Source organism: Hippopotamus amphibius, chromosome 5 (assembly GCF_030028045.1).
Source record: "Hippopotamus amphibius kiboko isolate mHipAmp2 chromosome 5, mHipAmp2.hap2, whole genome shotgun sequence".
Classification (NCBI taxonomy): Eukaryota; Metazoa; Chordata; class Mammalia; order Artiodactyla; family Hippopotamidae; genus Hippopotamus; species Hippopotamus amphibius.
This window is the reverse complement of record NC_080190.1, coordinates 119167766-119180044: the sequence shown is the minus strand read 5'-3', so window position 1 is coordinate 119180044 and position 12279 is coordinate 119167766.

Sequence of the window (12279 nt, the reverse complement as noted above, 5' to 3'; positions counted from 1 at the left end):
TTGGGCTCTTTGGGAGTGGCCTGAACTTAAGACATGAAGAAAACACCCAGCAGGATCTTACTTAAGCAGAAGCAAAGAATCAGGCTAGGAGAGCAAGGTCTGCAAAATGTGAGCTCTGGATAGAACCACAGCCCTGCTGCTGATGAGGAGAGGAATAAACCTGGACCCCAGGGCCGGACTGGACTCTAGATGAACGTCCAACACCCACCTGACTCAGGCTTGGGAAGGCCCCCAAGCTGGTCCTGGGTTTTGAAGCTGCCGGTATATGATTTTCCTTATTTCCAGGAGTATCTTGATGTTAAAATTCAATCAACAAATGGACATAAGCAATACTTGAAATATCCGTGGCATCCAAAAGAACCCTGCCCTAGATCACTCTTTTTTCTCTTCTTATATAGAAAATGCATGTTCCCTGTGGCCATGAAAAAACTTGAGCACATGCTCTGTATTTTCTCTGAGACTGTGAAAGTCATGAGGGGTTGAAACAGAGCTGGAATCACCCTGCTCTCTGAAAAAAATGGGAGAATTCATGGGAAACAAGGGCCTGGAGAAACAGAGTTTATGATGGTCACACAGCAGCGAACTGCACTCTTCTACCTGCAGCCTGAGTTGCGTATAAGACAAATCTGACTTCAAACACCATGGAATGAAGGAAGGATGGTGATTCATTCAACAAACCGACCCTGCGTGTCCTCCAACACCCCCTACATTGTGTTCCTCACTGTCCTTTCGAGAACATTTCAAAACAGAGAAATTTCAAGAGTCCCACATCATTTATCTCCTTGCTTCTAGTTCACCCCGTTACACGACAATTAATTACCCGTATGCCCTTCGCATGATAGTACCTCTAGGTTTTTAAGCAGTTAGATTCCATCCTTTGCCATTGCATTAAAAGGAATGATGTTTTTATATACTTCTTTATGTTTTTCCCTCTTAGATTAAGCTCTCTGTTCCGTTGCCCACATCTGTTATTTCACTCTGGACTCACTTCAGTTTTTGCCTTCCTCTTTCTGATAATTATGATCCTCAGATACACTACCAGGCTTTAGAGCCATTAGCTATAAGCCCCTCTGGGGTAGAAAACAGGCCCCTGGTTTTTGTTCCTTTTCCCCACTGCATCTGCGCAGTCCCCTCACACAGAAGGAGAAAACAAAGGGTACCGGACTCATTCCTTTATTCAGGTTATTTGTGGCCAGAGAGCCACTGCTCCCTCAGCGCAGTGGGACTCTTCATGTATCTCACATGGAAACACTAAGATCCTGGACCTCTCTTACCTTCTAAATGATGTTTAGTTACATCACTGTGTCTTGTAATATCTTCCTTTGTTGACCTGAAGTCACATGGAGGCTACCAGCTTACTTCTCACCCCTGAGTCTTTCCATCAGGTCTGGAAAAAATCCAGATTTATAACATAAATTCTTCTCTGACCCTAAACTTGCTCAACTGCCGATGGAGGGATTGGAAGTTGGTCAGAAAACCATCTTAACCTTGGTACAACTTCCCCCAGCAACTTCGAGATCCCTGGACCAAACCTTCCTTTTTAGAATGAACAATTTCTTGCCAAAAGATGCCCCGAAAGGCTTCAGAGGCAAAACCACACTGACAATAGCGGATGAGGATGCTGCAGGCTTAGCTGAGCAAATACACACTGTATCTCCTAGGGGAAACGGCTGGGGGAGAGGGAGAAGCCTGTGTGGATGGGAAAAAAAGGTGACTTTTTTCTAATCATGGCTAAGTATCCCTTTTTTGTAAAACAGTTGAGCTGTTAACTTCTATGCTAAGGCACGTATGCACTTTGGAAAGGTAATTTGAAAGCGAGTTGAGCCATGACAAATAGGGACAGCTGGCCTAATTGAATCATTTGATCTAAGACAGCTCAACTTGGTTATCCTCACTGCAGCCCACAGATATTAGCGAGTGAATCATTAGCCATGAAATCATGTCGGCTTTCCCGACTGCAGCGCCCCTGACATGACAGCGATCGCAGCCTGCCTTTCATTACAGACCCAGTAAGTTCTCTCGTCTGTCAGGAAAACAACAAAGAAGCTTGGGAAACTTTTAGGCTCGGCCTCAGAAAGCCATTTGCTCCAACATGCCACATAGAGCATTTCAGAGGAAGATAGGGTGTGCGTTAGGCGCAAGCCAGGGGCATCTGAGCAAGTTCACCCAGGCTGGATGCACGGAAGCCTTCCCAGCCTCCGCACCTGCAGGTTAGACGCAAGAGCAGCTTTACTCTGTGAGCACCAGTCTGTGGTCACGCGGGAGAGTGGGCTCTAAGTGGAGTCGTGATAAATACTCTAACACTTGACCTACAGACATCCCTGATGGGAGGCTTCATGTATGGAGGACAGTCCTGTCATCTTTAATTTAGTTTTTGCAAAAGGAATGCAAGGGGCAAGTCCCTCTTTTCACTGGGCTTGTCAAAGGCGGTGAGGCATTGAAAGGAGCACAAATGGAGGGGCTGGTCTGCTGGAATGTGGACCAAGCCCTTGGGTCCAGACAGCATGAGAGCTTTAGGGAAATGTGCTCCATCCTTAATGTGCTACATCCTTAATGTGCTCCATCCTTAATGTGCTCCCTTCTTTGGACCTCCCCCTCTTAAAATTGCACCCAAGGGGACCCTGGCCTTGATTCCCGTTACAAGCAGAGACTGGGACGAAGGCGTCTGTGGGTCAGGAGGAGGGAGACAGAGAAGGAGAAAAAGCCAGTCCCAGATGCCTCTGCCTCCAGCGACCCTGCCTGATCCCGCTGGAGCCGTCCAAGGGGTCTGTGGAAGGTGGCTCAGGACTGTCCGCAAGGGACAGAAAGGAGGACGCTCTCATTCCCTTGCTGCTGCTCCCCTCGGTCAGAGATGGCCCCGCAGGGATTGACTCCTTGCACCCCACACGTGTGAGTGACGAGCGCTCTCCTTGGCTGTCGCACGTGGAGCATCAGCACCGGCCCGGGACAGGGCAGCCAAGGCGAGGCACCGTCTGGCTGCTGCTCCACAAGCCTTACAAAGCCTTCCTAGCACTGGTCTCTTGGCCTAAGAGATGGGCCAATAAGATTTGACAGAAATTGGGACGTCCCTGATGGCTCCGTGGTTAAGACTCTGAACTCCCAATGCAGGGAGCCTGGGTTTGATCCCTGGGGTCGGGGAACGAGATCCCACGTGCATGCCGCAGCTGAGTTCAGGTGCCACAACTAAGGAGCCCTCAGGCTGCAACTAAGGGGCCTGCCAGACACAACTAAGACCCAGAGCAACCAAGTAAATAAATAAAACAAACATATATATTTTTTAATTTTACTGAAACTGGCTTAAAAAAAAAAGATTTTGAAGAAATCATATTGATACGATTTATCAGAAACACAAGTGTAGCTCGGATGCCATTCATGGCAGGTAGAATGTAGATGAATTGACACATTCAAAGATTTCCCCCAAAGTATGAGTAAACAACAATGACATTTGCAGATAACTTTTACACTGAAAATGACATCGAATTTAGAACGGAATATAGCTGAGACCAAGAAACGAGAATGGATATGGCTCACTTTCACAGCAGCTCAACCGCAGGTGAGTCAAAAGCAATGACAGAAATTTCTTAAAATGCATGTGGAGTTGGAAAGCCCCCCAATGCTGTAGGTACGTGTGTGCGTTATGGACACAACATTCAGTCTGAATCACAAACTTCCAGAGCTGCACAGCAGCTTGGAATTCATCTCCTCCACAGCCTCAATTATTACAAATGAGAAATCAAGCAACTTCAGATTTCGCTGCCAGGTGGGGGCAGACTCCATCCTGAACCCAGACCGTGCTGCTCTTGCGGTCAACTTGAACCACAAGACCAGTTTCACCACCTGATGGGAGCCTGACACACCAAGTGAGAGCAATTTGATATCTAGAGAGGATTGTTTGGTAACACCCTACTCCTCCACACAACAAAATATATTCATAGTAATCATGACATGAAACAGAGATAAAAGCCAGCAAAGAATTGCAAACAATAAAAAAATTTGTAATTATGCCAGGAAAAACATTTAAAACTTTAAGTTAAAATAAGTATCATAGTACCAAAAAGGGAGAAAAAAGCACAACTATTTATTCAATGGTTTTTAAATATACCTAACAGTTTGAACTTTGATCCATTAGTTACAGTTTGACATAATAATATTTTATGGAAATCATTGTCCAGTACACAATTTATAAATGTGAATAAAACCAAAATGTCTGCAAAAAGTACAATTTAGGAATTATTAAACAGTGCCACTTGTGTAACTTTTCATTTTCTTGACTTTATAGTAGATCTAAAGCAATTAATCATTTTAAAAGAATACGTTTTAATTTTAAATGCATATTCAAATTCAGTAAAATGTTTTGTGCAGAGCTAAAATTTGTCTTTACCAACAAAAATCTTGCCATTTGCACTCGGTTTTACTGTTTTAAATTGTAGATACTAGTAAAAGTTGTAACATAGAATGGATAGAATTGAAGAAACGCAAATTCTCTTTCTTCATCTTGACAATCACTGCGTTATTGTTGTTTATTTCTAAGCTAGTTTTTAAACTCAGGGATGTGTCATACATACCCCAGGGATGAACATACGAACAACACCCAAAGCGAGGCAGCACCATTCGGAACCGTAAGAACTTTCTCCTGAAATGAACATGTAGTGCTTACGTGTGGGTCCAGCCTCACATGTGTCAAGAGTTTGTTGTCAGCACAGACCCTTGTCCCCATCACACTCCCTTCTCCATGCCTATGTTCTGAGATAATGATGGAGTTTACTTCCCTGTCACCTATTTCTGAGCCTTGACTTTAGCCACTTTTGTCTATCAAAAATTTCTCCCATAAAAAGTTTTGATCCTTAAGTGTGTTCACAGTGCAGAGATGAAGATCAAGCCATCCAGGACTTAAGACCCCAGCATTTGAACCATGACTTTTTAAAAATCATATACCGCACATATGTGTGGAAGCCATACCTTCAATGCTCCATAGCCCTGCTCATGTTTAAAAATTAATTAGATTTAATCAGGTCAACTTGACCATGTCCAGTAAGTGATGCATGAGGTGAGGGCTGGCAACATAATACTTTCTAATCATTAACACAGCTGCGGATACATGAGGAATCCAAGAAACAAGAGGCGTCAAAAGACTTTCCAATAGTCACACGGTAATTAGGTGCAGACCCAGTGTTCTCATCTCCTGCTTAGATCCCTTTCCACTTGAAAGCCATGTTTCCGACACACATTACCTAGAATCCAGAGTGAGAAGATGCCATTGAAATACATGAAACTACTCAGAGACACGGCAGGCCATCGTCAAGTGCTACGATGAGATCCCTGGAAATTTAGAGAGGTGAAAGCTGACTGGAGATGTGAAGAAAGGGCCAGTAGGTGAGATGAGGCTTGAGGCTGGCCTTTGAGGCTCTCCAGGATGAAAGAAAGTGGAGGAGGAATGGCTTCCTCCTGTGGTCCATCAGTGAGGACAGAGGAGCTCCAGAGCATGTGGGAACTACAGCAGGCAGCTCATCTCATCTCTCTGAGCCCATTTTATTCTCCCCTAAAGGAGGAAGGGGCACAGTTGTAATAACATGGAGAAATTCTATTCACCAGAATCCTTCATGAAATGAACCTGTATTTATTAGGAAGAAATATCTTGATAAACAAAAGCAGACTTAAGTACCGAAGGTGTTCCAGTAACTGTGTAAAATAAGAAGAATTTACTTTTTTTTTTTTTGAGATGGAGTAGGAGAGTGAGAAGAGGGAAAAAAAAGAGGGAGAGGAGGGTCAAAATAAATGATAGAATATGATACCTAATATAATGTGACTCCCTTCTAATGACCTCTCAGATGCTCATTAAAGCATACCCCAAATCACACCAGCTCAGTGTGATGAGATTTCTTATGGAAACTGGTAGGGGATGGAGTTCTGCATCCCAGGTGGTCATGGGTCAAAACAGGTGCAGCATCAAGGATGCAGGAGTCAATTGGCTTCTATGCTCCACTGTACAGCATGAGGGCTCTAGATTCATTACCTGGGGCTGCCATTACAAATGACCACAAAGCGAGTGGCTAAAAACAACAGAAGTTTGTTCTCTTACAGTTCTGGGGGCCAAAAGTCCAAAATCAAGGTGTCATCAGGGTCATGTTCCCTCTGGGGGCTCTCAGGAAGAATCCTTCCCTGCCTCTTCCAGCTTCTGGTGGTTCCCACCATCCTCAGCAACATTCCAAACTCTGTCTCTGTCATCACATGGCCTTTTGCCCCATACATCTCTGGGTCTCTCCAAATTTCTGTCTCTGTAAGGACACCAGTCATTGGATGTAGGGCCTATTCTGATCCAGTATGACTGCATCTTAACTTGATTACAACTGCAAAGACCTTATTTCCAAATAAGGTCACATTCACAGGGTTAGGACTTAAAGGTATCTTTTTGAAGGACACGATTCAACTCACAATAGGCCCTGATGTAACCCTGACTACTCTGTATGTGCTTTACTATGAGAAGCTCAAAGTAGCTATATAATAATACAGTTATTAACTGATAAGCACACAGAAGTAAAGACAATCCCTTTTCATCTGATATTTTCAGATAAGGCCTTTGGCTCCTCTTGGAGCGCTGGGTCAAGGAGAGAGAAGGATAGAGTTGATAGATTCTTACAGCTTCTGCAATCTGACAGTGCTGGGTCATGGAGAGAGAAGGATAGAGTTGATAGATCCTTATAGCTTCCGCAATCTGACAGTGCTGGGTCATGGAGAGAGAAGGATAGAGTTGATCTTTAAAGCTTCTGCCATCTGACAGTAGTTCAAAGAAGCATTGGGTCCAGGTAATAGTTTTCAGGGAAGATTCACCTGCTAACAGGCATTCAAAGAGCATAATGCCTGGCCTGGCCCCAGAACTCCTCAGGTATCTCTCTGGGTACATAGCACATGTGAAGGCTCTCTGGCTGTTTCACCCCTCACCCTTTCTCTTTCCCACCCCCATGTGGTTTAGGTGTGTTGATCCCAAGAATCGTTGGTACTCACATCTTATGCTACAAAATCATCCACCTCCTTATTACACAATTCTGAACACACGCCAAGGTTGCTCACACTTTCACTTCTCGGTTGTAATTATTACAGGTTCTAATCAAGGCTTTTCATAGAACTCCAAATTTAATATACTGTCTGGTGGCTTTAGGCCACATGCATTTCTCCTTGACCTAAAAAACGCTTCCAATTTCCCTCATCTGGTCTTGAGAGAGTCTGATGAGTTTTAAGGGCTCTTAGACAACTGTCTATTTTCCCCGCATCTCCTTCCCCCTCTGTTACTAATACTCTTTGCTGATCCACCACTCTTGCCCCAATTATTGAAGCCAGCCTGGAACATTCTCAACATTCCCTCACTTAGCATCTCCATGGATTCCTACAACTTGCTGTTTCACCCTGTGCTGTTACCCTTAACACACACACACACACACACACACACATATTATTTCAACAGGGTTGTCAACTCCATGAGGGCAGAATCTATGCGTCATTCTTCTCTGCATGTTTTATAACATGGAGCAGAGTATCTAATATATAGTCAGTTGGTTTAAAAATTATGAATATCATGCATTTAAACTTGGGAGGTTTATCTTCCATCTTTTCAGGGCCCAGACTCCCCCAAATCGCAACATTCTAAAGGCAGTGAAGCTCACAAAGAGACGCATTTCATGTCTGCCTTACTCACATGCACAAGTATAACATCCTACTCATCTCTAACAAAGAGATTACGTTTATGGAGATAGTATAATTCTTCCAGGAATGGGTTGGGATTGTGCTAAAGATCTGGTGGAGTTGGAGAGGGTGTGGAGAAAAGGGAACTCTCTTGCACTGTTGGTGGGAATGTAAGTTGGTACAGCCACTATGGAAAACAATTTGGAGGTTCCTTAAAAAACTAAAAATGAACTACCATATGATCCAGTAATCCCACTACTGGGCATATACCCAAAGAAAACCATAATCCCAAAAGAAACTTGTACCATAATGTTTATTGCAGCACTATTTACAATAGCCAGGACATGGAAGCAACCTAAATGCCCATCAACAAATGAATGGATAAAGAAGATGTGGCATATATACACAATGGAATATTACTCAGCTATTAAAAGGGATGAGATGGAGCTATATGTAATGAGGTGGATAGAACTACAGTCTGTCATACAGAATGAAGTAAGTCAGAAAGAGAAAGACAAATATTGTATGCTAACTCACATATACGGAATCTAAAAATGGTACTGATGAACTCAGTGACAAGAACAAGGAAGCAGATACAGAGAATGGACTGGAGAACTTGAGGTTTGGGAGGGGGCGGGGGGTGAAGGGGAAGCTGAGATGAAGCGAGAGAGTAGCACAGACATATATATACTACCAACTGTAAAATAGATAGTCAGTGGGAAGTTGTTGTATAACAAAGGGAGTCCAACTCGAGGATGGAAGATGCCTTAGAGGACTGGGGCGGGGAGGGTGGGGGGGACTCGAGGGGGAGGGGAGTCAAGGAAGGGAGGGAATACGGGGATATGTGTATAAAAACAGTTGATTGAACTTGGTGTACCCCCCAAAAAATAATAAATAAATAAATAAATAAATAAAAAAGATCTGGTGGAAGAGAGAATCAACACAGCTTTGTCTCTGCCGTGAGGATATCAAGGAAGGAAACACTTCAATGTCCATCTTAAAATGCGCAGCAGAGACTCGGCTCCACACAAAGTGAGATGCAAAGCTGCTGCTATTGCGAAGAAATTGGAAAACTCCTTCCAGGCTGAATTCCCTTTTCATATTTGAAAGAGGTCTACTAAGCTTACCCCACTCTTTCTGGGCTCTCTGGCTGGCTTCCTCTTGCACTGTAACAGTCCTGTCTGGACAAGCAAATTTTTTTTTTTTTTAATTTATTGGCTGCGTTGGGTCTTCGTTGCTATGTGTGGGCTTTCTCTAGTTGTGGAGAGAGGGGGCTCGTCTTCATTGTGGTGCATGGGCTTAGTTGCCCCGTGGCATGTGGGATCTTCCCAGACCAGGGATCGAACCCGTGTCCCCTCTATTGGCAGGCAGATTCTTAACCACTATGCCCCCACAGAAGTCCTGGACAAGCAAACTTTTGAATCAAGGTGCTATATCTGTGTTCCCCTCAAATTCATATGGTGAATCCTAATGCCCCAAGAACGGTATTAGGAGGTGGGGCCTTTGGGAGATGCTCGGTTTGGGAGGATGGAGCCCTCATGAAGGGAGTCAGTGCCTTACAACAGAGGCTCTAGAGACACCCCTTGACCCTTCCACTCTGTAAAAAAACAGCCAGGAGGTGCAGTCTATGAACAGAATCTGCCAGGCCCTTGATCTTGGACTCCCCAGCCTCCAGGACTAGGAGCAACAGATTTCTACTGCTTATAAGCCACGCAGGCTGTGGGATTTTGTTAGGGCACCCCAAGTGGACTAAGGCCTAAGGAGAGCAATAAGGCTTCTATACAAGCCCCTCTAAATGTCATGTCACTATGCAAAAGTTAGGAATAACAGAATCTTTGGCAATGGAATCAATTGCTTTCAAATTTGTGATTTTGTTTCCATTCTTCACAATAAAAATACCTCCCCCCCCCCGATTTTTCAGGGTTAACTGAGCAGTTTAGAAGAGAATGTGCCCACCTTTTCAAAGCTGTCCAATGTTTTCCCCAAATATTTCCATTCTTTATTCTTCCTTGATTTGCACATCATTTTCTCCTGAGCAGACAGCACGCTGTGTGCCAGCTGGACCTGGACTGCAGTAGGTTTGTTTCCAAAGCAGGTTCATGTCCAGAGCATTGATAAAAGACCAAAGAAAATTGACCAGAAGAAGGTTTTCTAGGAACATATGAAGTAAAACAATCTAAATCTGGGTTGTCATCATTATACAGTGGGTGGTGGAAAATTTTTTAAAGAATAATGTCAAATGCAGATACTACTCTATGTCTAGAAATTTATTATATTTCCATGCCTCCATCTCCTTGCCCACTACCACCTAGAGGAAGGAAGGAAGGGAGGAAGGGAGGGAGGGAGGGAGGGAGGGAAAGTTGCAATAATTTGTTTTAAGACCAAGCAGTTCTAGTTGAATCCCCCAATCTTCACAGCACGTTATAAACATCACTAACTGCTTTGTAATTAATAATGTAAGAATTTATTTTCAGTCAACAACACAAAACACTCCAAGCATCATCAGTGAGTCACTTTTAAGTTATCTGCTACCCAGCTCCTATCAAAACTCCTGCTATTAAAAGCTATATAAACAAGCAAACAAAAAAATTCTCTGAACAGTACACAACAGATCTCCTTCTGTTCTATCCTTCCACCTCTGAGAACTATATTATTTAAGTCCCTCACAAACGCGTTCTCCGTGAGTTGTGGTTTCACAATGAAGGAAATTCACCCCCGAATCTGTTATTAAAATCGGGCTGAGGTGGAGAACGTGGTCCACTGTCACATGTGGGCCCTCTGTAAGCGCTCTGCTTTAGAATTCAAGGGGCAGAAAAGCTGTGTTTCGTCTGCGGAAGTGGATTGGTGACTGTACGGAGAAATCTGACTCCACTTTTGATCTCTGAAGACCGACAGCTTTTATACGCCTCCCTCCCCTTGTGCCCTCATCTGGGCCAGCTGATAACAAAGTCCCTGCTTTGGCACCTGCAGGAGATTCAGACCACAGAAGGCTTCACCCAGGCCCCACCTCTAACCATAGTAAAAACCCAGTCCATCCTCCGGTCCTTCCTCTTTCTCTCCAGCTCTTTCAGCCTGCTGGAGAAGCCTGCCGTGCTCTCCCCACAGACCTCAATCGTGTAAGTAACAAACCCTCCCATCCCCTCTCGGTGTGCGTGGGGAATCAGCGTCAACAGTCCAAACAAATTTCGGGTCGACAGGGCGTCCCTCCTGCTTTGGCAGAGTGACCATCACAGCTACCTTCTGTCTGAAGCGAGGACTAGATAATGTGCATCTCCCTTTTGATCTTGACCACGATAAACACCAAGTAACCATGGCAGCCCGTGTGGGCTGTCTATTTGTGAATCCCTCCAAGTCAGGCGGACAGGCACCTTGTGGTTATGGACATGAATTCCCAGGCCCAGCTGGAGGTCCCTTCTTCATGCACACCTAGTGCCCTGGACTCCCTTGTCGCAGGCGTGTTTACCAGTCTGACTCTCCGATAGACTGTAAGCTCTGATAGACTGGCATTCCCAGCACCTAGTGCAGGGTGGGCACTGAGCAAATGTTTGATGAATGAATAACTAAAAGAATGAAATTTAGGTAGAGAAGCAATTTGCATAAAAGCAGGGCAAAGATTAATGCATCACAGGGGGAAAAAAAAGGAGGTTTCTTCGGTAGCTGAGAAATAAGAAATACGCAATAGAAACCCCAGCCTCTGACATTCTAGCACAGCTGAGCTGCAGTGTGACATCTAATTGCCCGGGCCCTATACCACCATATCCCCCTTGTTGAAATATGGGTGCAAATCACAATTTACTTCCCCAAAGTTAAACTTCATTAAATATTAGTTTAATTTAATGTTTTCCAGATTAATTCAAGATTAATTTATATCTCGGCATTTGCACAGCCCAAGCAGTATCTCTCCTTCCTGTCATTTCTATCATCTCACAGACAGCAGAAAAAAGGAAAATGTATGGTGAAGAAGCTCTAGGATAGAGTAAGTAGGGGGAGATTTAATTAAACTATTATATATCTTTTCCTCGAATGTGAAAATAAATAAATAAATAAATTTGCCAGTGAGTAGAGTAGTATGCGTATCAGGAAGGCTGGTAAACAAAAACTTTGCAGATATGAAAAGTGGTGTTTATGAGATGACCTGAGCTGAAAATCAGATACTGTACTTAACCCTACATATTCTTCCTAAGTCTTATAATGTGTATTTATGCCAAAACAATCTTTTTTCCTTTGTTGCTAAGATTTGTTTTCAAAGACAATAGAAAAAAAATAGATTATTGATACTCAGAAAGTCTCTTTTTGTACATGACTGTTCTTTCCAGAATCATAGGGTCTTGCAGATCAAAGAACAGAGGGTGTGGTGGGTTGGAGTGGGGGTCCCTCCGGAATCAAGTCCCATGGAATTCACACCATTTTAACACACTGTCTGTCGTTTAAAACAAGTCAAACCGCAAGTGCTTTGGTGAAATTGGAGGTGGAATTTAATCTTTCCCCCAACCCACCCTCATTCACAGGAGCTGCCCCCCAAGTACTTCATCTTCAGTCCCAGAGCTCAGCAAACAGTCTAAAATGCACTCATTTAATCTGACCTCCCCACTCTACAGGTGA